The sequence below is a fragment of the Onychomys torridus genome, chromosome 13 (assembly GCF_903995425.1).
Source record: "Onychomys torridus chromosome 13, mOncTor1.1, whole genome shotgun sequence".
NCBI classification, from domain to species: Eukaryota; Metazoa; Chordata; class Mammalia; order Rodentia; family Cricetidae; genus Onychomys; species Onychomys torridus.
Window position 1 is genome coordinate 74529826 of NC_050455.1, and position 13454 is coordinate 74543279.

The following is a 13454-nucleotide window of genomic DNA, read 5'->3' on the forward strand; positions in this document are numbered from 1 at the left end:
CCCTCCTTTCCCATGTCCTCCAGGGCCAAGACTCCCCTGGGGATTCATTTCAACCTGGTGGATTCAGTACAGGCAGGTCCAGTCCCCTCCTTCCAGGCTGAGCAAAGTGTCCCTGTGTAAGCCCAAGATTCAAAACAGCCAGCTCATGCACTAAGGACAGGTCCTAGTCCCACTGCCTGGGTGCCTCCCAAACAGTTCAAGCTATTCAGTTGTCTCACTTATCCAGAGGGCCTGATCCAGCTGGGGGCTCCACAGCTTTTGGCTCATGAGAACAGGAAGAAGCAAAGTGCTAGAGAGGTCCCCAGAAATCCACAATGATACATCCACTGTAGACTACTGGCAATGGTCCAGAGAAAGCCTGATCTGACCTAGTCTGGTGATCAGATGGCCAAACACCCTAACTGTTGTGCTGGAACTCTCATCCAATAACTGATGGAAGTGGATGCAGAAATCCTGGGCCAGGCCCAAGGTGGAGCTCCAGGAGTCCAATTGTTGAGAAAGAGGAGGGACTGTAAGCGTGTGAATTGTTGAGACCAAGATTGGAAAAGCACAGGGACAAATAGCCAAACTAGTGGAAACACATGAATTATGAGCCACTGTTTTTCTTCAGACATAAGTAAGGACCACTTATCCTTGTATTGTTGTCTGTATATATATAAAGTAAATAGAAATTAAGATCATCCTTATGTCAAAAGACCTCTGCTATGATTTCATAGGAGCTTTCTAATAGGAAAATTTCAGTTACATAAATTTAGTGTAAAATGTGATTTCTGGATTTTGATATAAGAAAAAATCTACATCTTCTTCGTTTGAATGTCTGGCTCTTGGAATTAAAGGTAGCACAAGAGTCCTCAGATCTTTGTGATTTGACCGGATTACGTCACAGTTTGCTTCATTAGGCATTCTCTAGGAAGTGCTGTGATGGTGCCCTTGAACTCCTTCAAGCCTGGCTGAGCAAAACCACAAAGTAGTTCTCTTTCCCATGAGTCCTGATTTGGGGAAGTTTTTCCAGTAGTGACTAAAAATTCTTCTGTGCTTTATTTCTCCCTGTGGTTTCTCATAAGTGTCTGAAAGAGATCACCAGGCAATCTCAGCACTTTTCCTTATGTTTCCTTATTAAGATGTTCAAGTACATTCAAAACTTCCTTTCTCCTAAGTCAACCAAGGGATCATGAACAGAGATCCTTCCACTACATAAAACATCTGTCCAGTAAGATTTTTCCAATCTGCTCTAGCCACTGAGTCTTAGGTTTGTAAAGGGCTTTGGACACCCAGTTCCTACCCATCCCCAAAGCTGATGCCCATCTTCCTCCTAAATAAGATGTTATTGATTTCTAGCATCAGCAGGTAGGAGTCGAGGTTTCAGCAAACCTTTGTGTTCTTAGTCTGACTTTCTTTTGTCCTGTTTGCCTTTTAGAGGAGCTATATAGAGTTAGAATGACATTTTTATCACTATCAATTAATGAAGACATAGATTTTCTCCTGTATAGAGTACTCATCAGCATATTGACATTCTTCATGCATGGTCTCATCTTGGAACAGAAATTCACCCAGAAAGTCTGTGTGTTTTATATATTATTGATACAAAGGATGTTGATGTTAATGAGATTTTCTTGCAGTACATAGCTTAACTTTTATTCTCTTGCAGTTTCTTCTGAAGATTAGATGTTCTTACTTTTCACATTGTTCATTTTATCAGTTTTCCCTATTCTTTTGTGATTTAAAAACTTTCGTTTATTAATATTATTGGAGATTATTCAGTTAATTTCATGTTTACTTACATTTAGATTAGGTCTTTAAGGTGTTGGAAGAAGCAAGGATTCATTTCTCTCAGGTCATTTACGGAATCCAGGTTATACCAACACAAATATTTTCAGAAGATCCCCAAAGAATGTTCTGCTGCAGAGTTGAGAAATATCTTCCTAGTAACACATAGATTTGAACTAAGAGTTTCCTTGTGAATTCCACTTGAGCAATGTCAAAACTAATTTTTCTGTAATATTTTTGCAACTGCTTTACTAAGTTATAGTCATTCTTAATTTTTTTCAAAGTAACAAAAATCCATTGCTACAATTTTAGATATTAAAATGTTTGTTTACATTTATTTATTTAGTCATCTCTGTGTGTGTGTGTGTGTGCGTGTGTGTGTGTGTGTGTGTGTGTGTGTGTGTGTGTGTGTGTGTGCTATAGAGCAGTTGTAGAGGTAGAGGACAACAGCTAGGACCTGATTCTTTCTTCCCGTCATGTAGGACCCAAGGATTAAGTTGAAATCTTCTGGATTGCAACACATAACTTCATATGCTGACGCATCTTGCCAGCCCAATTATAGATTATTATTTCTCTTAGATTCCAGAAATATTTCTTGGATAAAATAATAACATTGTAACTATTGATTAAGAACACATGTATTTTAAACTCTTCCATCTTTTCAGTGAAACTAATCACCTAAAGTTTTGTTCAGTTTGTGTCTGCTAATGTTACTTTCTACCTTAAGGTCTTTTTGTTTGTTGGTTTTTATGATTATTGATGTGATAGGCTTTTTTGGATTTGTAAAATTTTACTACAGCCAACTACAAACATTTCTGTGTTCTATTTTTGTAGATGACTATTAAGGACAATGTTGTGTTAGACCTGTGTTCTCATGTAGTCATTTTGTCTGTTTCTTAATGGTGCATTTATCTAATTTGTATTTATATAACTGAGTTAGATGAATCACACTACCTCAGCCTTTATGTTTCTTTCTCCCTCATTTCTTTATTTTTTTAAACCAAGGAGTTTTCTTTTTCATTTTGTCCCTCATAGCATTTAGGTCTCTCTATTTAGTTTTGCAAATAAACCATCCCTTTCTCATATACTCATTGTGGTTATCATGTACATTGTGATCTGATTTTACATTCTTCTTAGGAAATACACTCAAAATATCTTGGAATCTTGCATCTCACATTATCATGTCTGCATTCATGCTGCTTTTGTTCAGTTCTTAGTGTGTCATTCAATCTGTGTCCACTCGTGTTTGCTCATGTATTATCCTTCCTTATTCCTTCCCATACGAACCTCAAATTCCAAGGGTCACTTACCTATGGGTGAGTTAAATCCTTCAGAAATGTATTAAGTGAAAATAGGTTTTGAAAGGCATTTTCAGTTTTGTCTGAAACCACCTTTGCATTGCTCTCATTCTTGAGAGGACATGTCTGAGGCATTAGAGTCCAAGTCGTTACTCACTTCCTTCCAGGGTACAGAATATGACATTTGAATGTTTCCTGGTTCTACCTTGGAGGAAAGTGCCCTTCTTTCTCTCTGAATCTTATAAAGATTCCCCATTTTTCAACATATTGGAAAACCTTCAGTAATTAATACCTTTAAAATTCCTCCTTAAAATATCTGGTGAGATATTTTTCTTCATCCCTGTTCTATTTTCCTGTTTTTTTTTATTTCTCTTATATTTTCCCTTATTCTTTCTCTATATATACAGTACACCAAAGATTCTCTCTCTCTCTCTCTCTCTCTCTCTCTCTCTCTCTTGTTTTTTTCAAGACAGGGTTTCTCTGTGTAGTTTTGGTGCCTGTCCTGGATCTTGCTCTGTAGACCGGGCTGACCTTGAACTCACAGAGATTTACCTGGCTCTGCCTCTAGAGTGCTGGGATTTAAGGTGTGCCACCACCACTGGCTTGAAGATTTTCTAAGACCTCTATCAGAGCATGCATTGTAAGGAACTGCAAAATCTGTGCAAGGAGTTGGTAGCAAATTACAGATTTTTCCATTTTGAAATTGGTATCTTTCTCAAACATAGAGGAGTCTTCCTGCTTGTATTGTACTTGTAATGCCTTTAAATGTGTTAAGATAGTCATGATTATATTATACCCTTTGAATGACCTTTCTATTTTCAGGAGGCTCTAACATTGGTTTTTGTGATCTGTTTCTTCAGCCCCACTCCCTTGAGTTTGATAATCCTGTGCTTAACACTTCATAAAAGATATGGCACCTTTTTGAAAAATTATTTTTAGCAATTGTATTTTTGTTTTGTTTGTTTGTTTTTCTAGACAGGGTTTCTCTGTGTAGTTTTGGTGCCTGTCCTGGATTTCACTCTATAGACCAGGCTGGCCTTGAACTTATAGAGATCCACCTGGCTCTGCCTCCCGAGTGCTGGGATTAAAGGCATGTACCACCAACACCCAGCTATTTTTAACAATTGTTGAGGACATAGAATGGAGTGATGCTCACAGGAAACAGTTGTATTTTCTTTGTCCTGACACTCTCCTCATATACGACCCATGTACTTGAAACATTGTTGAAGGTATTTTTGTAATCTATCTCCATTTGGGCTGTGTGTGTACAAGGATGGCAAATGTGATTTGAAAAGTTCTTGCACATTTTTGATCTCTCACTGTTTAGCAGAAATATTTTCATTTTCCTCTGTGTTGATGAGTTACACTGCCCTTGTGTAGGTAAGGTGGGAAGTTAGACTGACATGAACATCCTTGCACCATCACACCTGTGAGGTGGTGTATTGCACAATTTCAGATTCACAGACGTTTCTCTCCCCAGATTTTCGACCTTGTTTAGACCCTACTCTTCATCTTACAACACATGAAATGTGATCCTATAATACCAAGAATTGTAAATATAGTACACAAACAGTCTGATGCCTGTCATCTCATTACCTTGGATATAGTTTCAGAAACTGAGTTGTTATAGAAAGGTGACCAGAACACTTTGTGTGTTGCCTCTTATTTTGCAGAGGGTACATATCAATCATTTCTTCATCTACATTTATAGTATTCTCATTTTTCTATTTCTAATTCTTGGTAACCTCTTTATCTCACTTGTTAATTTGAGAAAAATAACATCAAAAACTTTTTACCAAATTTTATTTAAATACATCACATGATAATTTAAAAGATACTACAATCAGGGTAATTACAATTTTTTTTCAAACATGTTGTTTATTGTTATATAAAATATTGGTGCATATATACTCAAGCAATGTGTCATATAAAAAACTCTTTGCTTTATAAATATACAATAATTTTCATTTTCCTTCTTACTGTGAATTATAACTATTTGCATTTATTGTATGTTTTACTTACCAATTCAAACAACTGGGTTTTCTTCAAAGCACACTACCTAGGAGGAAGGTTAACTTTGTCTCATCTTACCTTATATACTCAAATCAGATATTTTTGCATGATGTATGTTAAATTAAATGTTTCAAAGCTAAACTTATCAGCATATATATTTTCCTACTTTGGGAAGCATACTTATACACATTTGCTAAATGAATGTGGCTGTGCCATTGCAAAATAAAAATCATATTTTTAGTAAGAAAGAACATTTAGTGATGAGATAGTTTGAATATCATTGGTCCCCATAATGTCATAGGGAGTGGCACTATTAGGAGCTATGGCTTTGTTAGAATAAGTGCGGTCTTATTGGAGGAAGCATGTCATTGTGGAGGAGGGCGTTGAGTTTTCATATATGCTCAAGATACTGCCCAGTGTCTCAGACTACCTCCTGTTGCCTGCAAGATATAGAACTCTCAGCTACTTCTCCAGCATCATGTCTGACTACACACCACCATGTCCCACCATGTTGATAATGGACTGACCTCTAAAACTGTAAGCCACAATCCCAATTAAATGTCCTTTATAATAGTTGCCATATTCATGGTGTCTCTTCACAGCAATAGAAACTTTATCTAAGACAAGTGGTAATACATTGAAGAAAAGCATTTGAGAATAAAATTTCCAGACTTTCAATTGATGACATGTGAATATATACTTTTCAGAACATACTCCAAACCTGAGAATGTTTTGATGCTCTACTTGGGGAGATAATTTCAGTTAAAAACAACAACAACAACTCAAAAACTCAAAAGAGCAATAAAAAACTTATATTTGGCAAGATACTAGTATATATCAACATTTGGTTTTTATTTTATTTAACAAACCTGAGCTCCCATATTTCTGTGGAAGATGTATAATCAAGGCTGTGGATGAGCAATACAGCTTTGTCTGTTAGCCAGTATTGGTATGTGTTCATTTCATGTTTTTATTGAAAATACAACTTAATTACCATTTTCTTGAATTTCTCTTTCACAAGCCTCCCACTTCTCTAGACTCATATTGTCCTTATGTTTTGACAATTATTATTCAAAAGTGTACTGGTTAGTACTGAGAAGTAAATAATGCAGGAACAAAACAGTATGAGACAAAACAACTTCCAAACTACCATTGAGTTCATTTTGTGTTGGCCATCTACTACTGGGTATGGGATTTGCCCTTCAGTATGGGTTCATATACCCAGAGACACACCATTAGAGAAAACTACGTTTTCATTTATGAGTGGTTGTCATTTGGAGATTGTTTCTGGATTATGGATAGGGCTTGTATCTGCTTCCCCTTTCAGTTCTAGGACCTCATCTGGCTGGAACCTGTGTAGGCCCTGTGCATGCTGCCACAGTCTCTGTGAGTTCATGTGTGCATCAGTCCTGCTGTGTCTGGAAGGCCCTACTTCTTTGGTGTCTTCCCTCCCCCACTGGCTTTTACAATCTTTGCACCCCCTCTTTCTCAAATTTCCCTGAGCCCCTACAGGAGGGGTTTGCTGGAGACATCCCATTTAGGACTGAGTGTTCCACAGTCTCTCACTCTCTTCACCTTGTCCAGTTGTGGGTCTCTGTATGAGCTCTCATATACTGCAGTAGCCAGTTTCTCTGATGATGTCTGGGTAAGACACTGATCTATGAGTACAGCAGAATGTCATTAGTAGTCATTTTATTGCTATGTACAGGAAGTCACCACTGTAGATCACGGAGATTGTAGCTGGGTTGGTGTTTGCATTTCTCCTTTGGCAGTATGAAGAGTACCTTCCAATGACATGAACACTCTTCAGTAGGGGTGAAGACTATAGGTATGTAGAAGCTTACCTTCTCTATTTTCAGTGAGTTATGAGGATGTTGTCTTCAGCAATAGGGCCTTACTGTCATTTTGTTGAAAGCAACCAATTGTGTTGGCATAGGCCAGAGTTGGTTGGGGGTTTTTCTTGGGGCTGCTTGGATCAATAACTCAACTAGATGTAACCCATTCCTGCCACTGGAAGTTTCATTTGGTGCCAAGGGCTGTCCAGCTGGAGTTTTTCTCTCCTCTATTGCTTGGTGATTCCATTCACTTTTGTTTCTTTTATGAATGTATTTGAAGAAGCTTCTATTGTGTTAGGTTTTCATATAACCCCTCAAATGGACCTTAGTTCTAGCTGTCCCTTCCCATACTCTCTCCTTCACCTCCTCTTCCTCCCCTCCACATTTGATCCTCCCGTTCCAGTCCTCAGCCCATCTGAAACTGTGTGTTCTATTTTTTCTCTGTAGGCACTGTCCATAGTTTCTTACTCTATACCTAATCTCTCTCCATATATGAAATAATGTCAATTATTTAACAGCCAAGATCCATAGATAAGTGAATACAAAGCATTTTTGTCATTTTTCTTTCTGGATTACCTAATAGCTTCATTGATTTGTTTGTAAATTCCACAGTTTCATTATTCAAACAGCTAAGTAATATTCCATTTTGTAAATGTACCACATTTTCTTTATCCATTCACACATTTATGGGCATCTAGGCTCTTTCTAATTTGGGACCATTAGGAATAGAGTAGTCACAAACATGTTTGAGAAAATGTCTTTATAGTGGAATGTAGGGTTCTTTGGGTATATACCCAGGAGCAGTATAGCGGGATCTTCAGAGAGATTGATTCCTACCTTCCTGAGGAGCTGCCTCACTGATTTCTATCGTGGCTGTACAAGTTTGAAGTCACAGGAGTAATGGATGAGTTTTCTCCATACCAAACATTTTTGCCAGCATAAACTGTCATTTGTCTTATTGCTCTTGGCCATTCTGACTAGTATAAGATGAAATCTCAAAGTAGTTTTGACTTGCATTTCCCTGATGACTAAGGATGTTGAACTCAACATTATTAATTCTTTAGGTTTTGATAGCTTAGTGAAGACTAATATTGATCTATTTCTTAGGATTATTAAGTTTATAGGCAATTAGTTACTGAGTTTTGGTTATGTGATAGATATGGCTACCATACATAATTAATAAATAACAAATAACACATAGCTAATTTGTTACCTAAATAAATGATTGTTTCTTTTGTCTGTTTTAATTTGTAAATATTTTTGTTTTCTTTCTAACATATTTCTTATAGATACTTATACATTTAAACACCGTCGATACTGTGTCAGTAATTTTGTGATGAATAAATGTGTCAGTAGGATTAAGTGACTTTCCAGCATCTCACAGGCTAGAGATAGTAAGGGGGAAATAGTATGCTAAGCTCTGACAGACTGTCTTGAGGGTCTGTTCTTAACTATGACCTCAGAGTCTTTCTTATTGAAAAAATTAGTGAATCTCAGCTTTCCTGATATCTCCATGACACACATATAGTGAGTGCATAGACTAAGGTTGTAAGAGACTGGAAATACTCCCCATTGTCCTACACCTTACTTCCCCACTTCCTGCCATAGCCTGTCGTGGTAGTTTGAATGAGAATGACTCCCATAGGCTCATTGTCTTGGCTACTCCTTTCCCACTTGGTGGAACTGCTTAGGAGGGATTAGGAGGTGTGGCTTGCTAGAGAAGAGTGTCACTGGAGGCAGGCTTTGGGGTTTGACATTCCTAGTGTGCTCTCTATTTCCTGCTTGTGGATCATGATGTGACCTCTTAGCTGTTCCTGCTGCCATGCCTTTGCTCCTGCATCATGGACTCTGACCCTCTTAAACCATTAAGCCCAATTAAAATGCTTTTTTTCATATGTTACGTTGGTCCTGGTGCTTTATCACAGATAGAATAGTTATTAATACACAAGATACTAGATGACAACATTTGGATTTCTTTGAAGTTATCTGAGTATATGTAGATAAAAGTACTAGTAAGTACACAATGATAATGTTAGCCTTTCTTTCCTATGAAAGAAGTAAGAAAACCACTTAAGGAAGGAATTGATTTTGGTGCATGGTTTCAGGGGATTCAGCCCATTGCCACTTCACTATCTTTTTTGTGAGCCACCATGTGATTGAGGACGAACATCATCTTGTGAACCTTGTGATGAAACATTGATGGCCACCTCATGGAGCACATTATGAAGAGTATAATAGGGAGGGATGAAAAAATAAATTAAAAAGGAGAGTATTGAGGAAAGAGGGAGGAAAGAAATATTTGGAGACAAGTTAAATCCTCAGATGATGCACATAATAGCTTATTTCTTTAACTGGGCCTGAATTGATCATTTAGTTAAACTATCAGTCACTACAGTTAGTTATTATATAACTACTTCTCACTTGCTCCACCTGGTGGTAATAAAAGTTTCAACTCATGAGCCTTTGGTAGGAGGAAGTACCTTCTATGGAAATTATAATAATTCAATTGATGTGTTACTAGATTGTGTTGCCAGAAACTGTGTGTCAATATACCACCTAAATGTACCTCTACTGAAAAGGATACTGTAAATTTACCACACCTTGAAGTGCTAACCCAGGGTTGTATGTGCACTCAAGTTTGAGACTTGTAGTATACTAAAAGAATGAATTTTACTTTTTAACTGAATTCTTTATTCTTAGTGTCTTTCTTATGAGTGAGTGTAGAATCTTAGAATAGTTACTATTTCATAATTTATACTTTGCTTCTTTGAAGAGTCTTTATTATTTTTTTCTGAGACTGGCTCTTATCATGTCTCCCAGGCTGCTCTCTTGATCTCATACTCATTCTTCCTCAGCCTAATGAGTGAGTGATAGAATTATAGATATGTGATTTCACACTTTTCTTCATATGAAATATTAGATGAAGTGGATAAGCTGGCTATGAAGTTGATGCCCATGTTGGACCCATTGATTGGTGGCAGTGGGTTAGTTGTGACTGAGAACAGCTGTGCAATTAAGAAAATGAGGCTCTAGGCTCTAATACTGGCTCTGCTTACAGACTTTCTGGCTTTATATGAATTCTTCAATCTTTCCTTTGCTCTCTTCTATTTGATAAGAATAATCACGTGTATGTCATATAGTAAACTCACTGCTTAAAGACCAAACTAACCATTTGGTCACTTTCTACTCACCAAAGTTCCTTGACAATAATGCTAGAATAACATCTATGATTATAATCGTAAGGGAGCAATCACCTTGGGAGCACCAATTATATCAATAATAACTGTATGCTCAGGTCTGCTTGCCCAGTTCCCACACACTGTTGAAGTGGGAGTCATCAAACTGGTTTCAGAAGTGTGGGAATCAATGAAACAGCCAAATGAAAGGTCACCCATAATCAAAAAGAAATTCACAGGATTCACATTTACAGATTTATTAATAAAATATTTTTGCTCTTGTTGCTCTATTTTTCACCTTCTATTTTACACCAGTTAAATTGGTTGAAAATAAAGAGATACTAAAAGGTAGTTTGCAATACAAAACATATGGAAAAAAGAGTTTATGGTTGGAAAATAAAAAAGTTAGGCTATTCCAGAAGGTGGTATTGCTGGTGAGTTCCCTTTGGTGTGTGGGAACCAGAGACTTTCCAAATTTAGGAAATTGTTCCTGGAAAACATGACAGCACTACAGAGAAAACCAATGAGAAAATGAGTGTTTGGAGACTATTGATGAGTTTGGATCACTGTAGCAGGCAGAGCTGAGTTAATTTGTTGTTGAAGTTTCCAGCTCATGTACTCAGGAGAAGCTAATGACTGATTTAAAAAAATAATAAACCTCTAATGAGCTCAAGTAGACAGCAACCTGTCCACTCTCTAACAGAACAGAACCTCAAACTGAAATGATTGACTTTTCTTTAGACCATAGCTCTGCAAAATCTTATTTTACTTCTCTTATTCAAATTTACTTTGGTGCCTTTGTGTTTGATCACAGACATGCAAAGGACCACAAATTCAGCAAATATCTCTCTGTGTAAATGGTTGAGTTGTAGTTAGAGTTTTTTTGTCTGGCCCACAGTCAGGACAAATCTCTCTTACCCGCCAGTCCCACAGTCGCTTAGACCCAACCAAGAAAGCACATAGAAACTTATATTGTTTACAAACTGTATGGCCGTGGCAGGCTGCTTGTTATCTACCTTTTTTATCTTAAATTAACCCATTTTTGTTAGTCTATATTTTGTCACATGGCTTGTGGCTTATCAGTGTCTTTACATGTTGCTTTTCATGGCGGCGGCTGGCGGTGTCTCCCTCCAACCTTTTATTTCCCAGAATTTTCTTTTCTCTTGTCCCGCCTATATTTCTTGCCTGGCCACTGGCCAATCAGAATTTTATTTACACAGAGCCATATCCACAGCATTTCCCCTTTTTTTTTTTTTTTTTTAAGGAAGGTTTTAACTTTTACATAGTACAATTACATATAACAAAACAATTATCTAGCAAGAATTACAGTTACAATATTAAAGAAGATATCCTATCTATCTTATATTTGTGAGTCTAAGGTTTTATATCTAACTTATCTTGTGTCATAACTGAGGAAATTATAACTATCTAGTTTTTAACCATATCAAAGACCTCAGAAGGATATAATATTACCTGAGAACCGGGAGAAGGATGCAAGCATTTTTTGGGAGTCTTGTAAGAGTAGACAGAGACAGCTGGCATCCTGGACAGTCACCTAAGGTTTTTTCACAGTGTTGGGGCATCATCTTTAGCCTACAGGCTTAGCGTGTCTGACAGACTCTTTTGTGAACTAAGATGTATACAAGGTCAACAGTTTGACCTCACATTTGGTGAGAGCAGTCCATGTACCAGAAACATCTGAATTTTATTAGTGTCATGTCATGATTCAGGATTTTAAATTTTGGAAATTATTGATGTCTTTTTAATTTAGCTGTTTATTTTTTTTTGGCTGTGTATATGTGGCTTTATTTTGGTATCCTGTTCTTTTCTATATCTCTCTATTAAACGCCAGTCTACTATTGAGAGAGGTGAGCTTAGTTATTCTTCAAGAATAACTGTTTCATCTGCTGTACCATTGCATATCAGAAGCCATTGGCCCACTCCCTGTTCAGCTGCCTTTGAAGAAAAGGGCACGGTACCTTTTATAGATTGTAAAGGTCACTCACTTCAGGGATGGTGCCATATTGTCCTGGCTTTAGAAGATGCCTTTTGTTAAAGCCATAACCACATTTGTTTTGGCAAGAATTGGTAGTCTTTGGTTTCATGTCCTGTCTGTCCTGTTTGTCAGCAGTTGATTTGAGGATACTTTGTTGTCCAGTGGCTGACTTTTGTCACAATGAAAGTTAGCTCCATATGTAGTTTCTTCAATGCCCATATTTTTTCTGAAGTAGATTGGTACTGCCAGGAGCCGTCATGTTTCATAGTCATAGCAAAAAAGAAAAATTTTTAAGTTATTAAAACATTTTAAATGCCATATTCTGTAGATCTCTGAAGGGTTTGAAGATTACCTGTCTATCTGAAATATCTCTGTGTATATCTAGAAGACTTAACTAACATGGCTATGAGTATGATTATCATAGATGACCAGTTATTAATCTATTTTTAATTATCCATTATAATTTAAATGAGCTATACAAACATAATACCTTAAATATGATTAGAAATATACACACAGTATAACAAAATTAACTTTAAGTTTGTATCAATAGACTAAAATCTATATCAATGTAAAACATTTTAAACAAGTTGTTGCTCTTTAGAAGTAAGTTTCTTAATCTATCCTTTTATCTTATTATATCTGTATCATTGAGTCTTAAACTACAATCCAAGAGTTAATAAATCATTCAAAGCCCTTTCAGAAGGCACCCAAGACTAAGCCTGGTGATGTGAGTTTATGCCCCAGATTCACATGGTGGAAGGAGAAAACTAAGGTTTGTACACCTTCCACTGTAAACATAATGTCAAAAGTGACTGAATACTAATAAAACTCCACATATGTGAAGAAAAAACAAAGTAACTGTATTTTAAATGCCAATGAAAAGTCGTTACAAAATTCTAAATACTTCAGCATTCCAAAACTTCTGCTGAAATGCATATGTACAGTTATATTTGGAAATAGATGGGAAATGTCCTTATTCCTGTCAATCCTTGAGAGAATGGAGGAAAAACATGGACCACTGTTAATGCAATTCTGTCTGCAGCTCCAGGTTGGATTTGCCCAGTCTCTCTGGTGGAACCAACACTCTCTAGAACTGAAACTTTACCAACAGAAGGTCCTTCATTAACACAAGGTGTATCACATCTGTTCTGCAATAGTCCATCCATAAAAAAATACCAGCTTTGTACACCCACTTACACCTTCTGCATCCCTGTAATAAGTAAGCAGGAATATGTCCAGGAGAATGCAAAAATATACAACAAATGAAAAAAAAATGCTGAAATTTTGGGTAAATTGTTACTTCTATTTTATCTGCATTGTTATTTTTTTATGCTGTGACAAAGAAGCTTAAAAATTTTGTTTTATG

The 13454-nt window shown here is 36.8% G+C and overlaps 1 protein-coding gene across 5 annotated transcripts in view; it reads left to right on the plus strand.

The window, feature by feature from the left end:
• Neto1 (neuropilin and tolloid like 1) overlaps nucleotides 1-13454 on the plus strand; it is a 117662-nt gene that overhangs the window by 47845 nt on the left and 56363 nt on the right. The gene's annotated exons all lie outside the window — the stretch shown is intronic.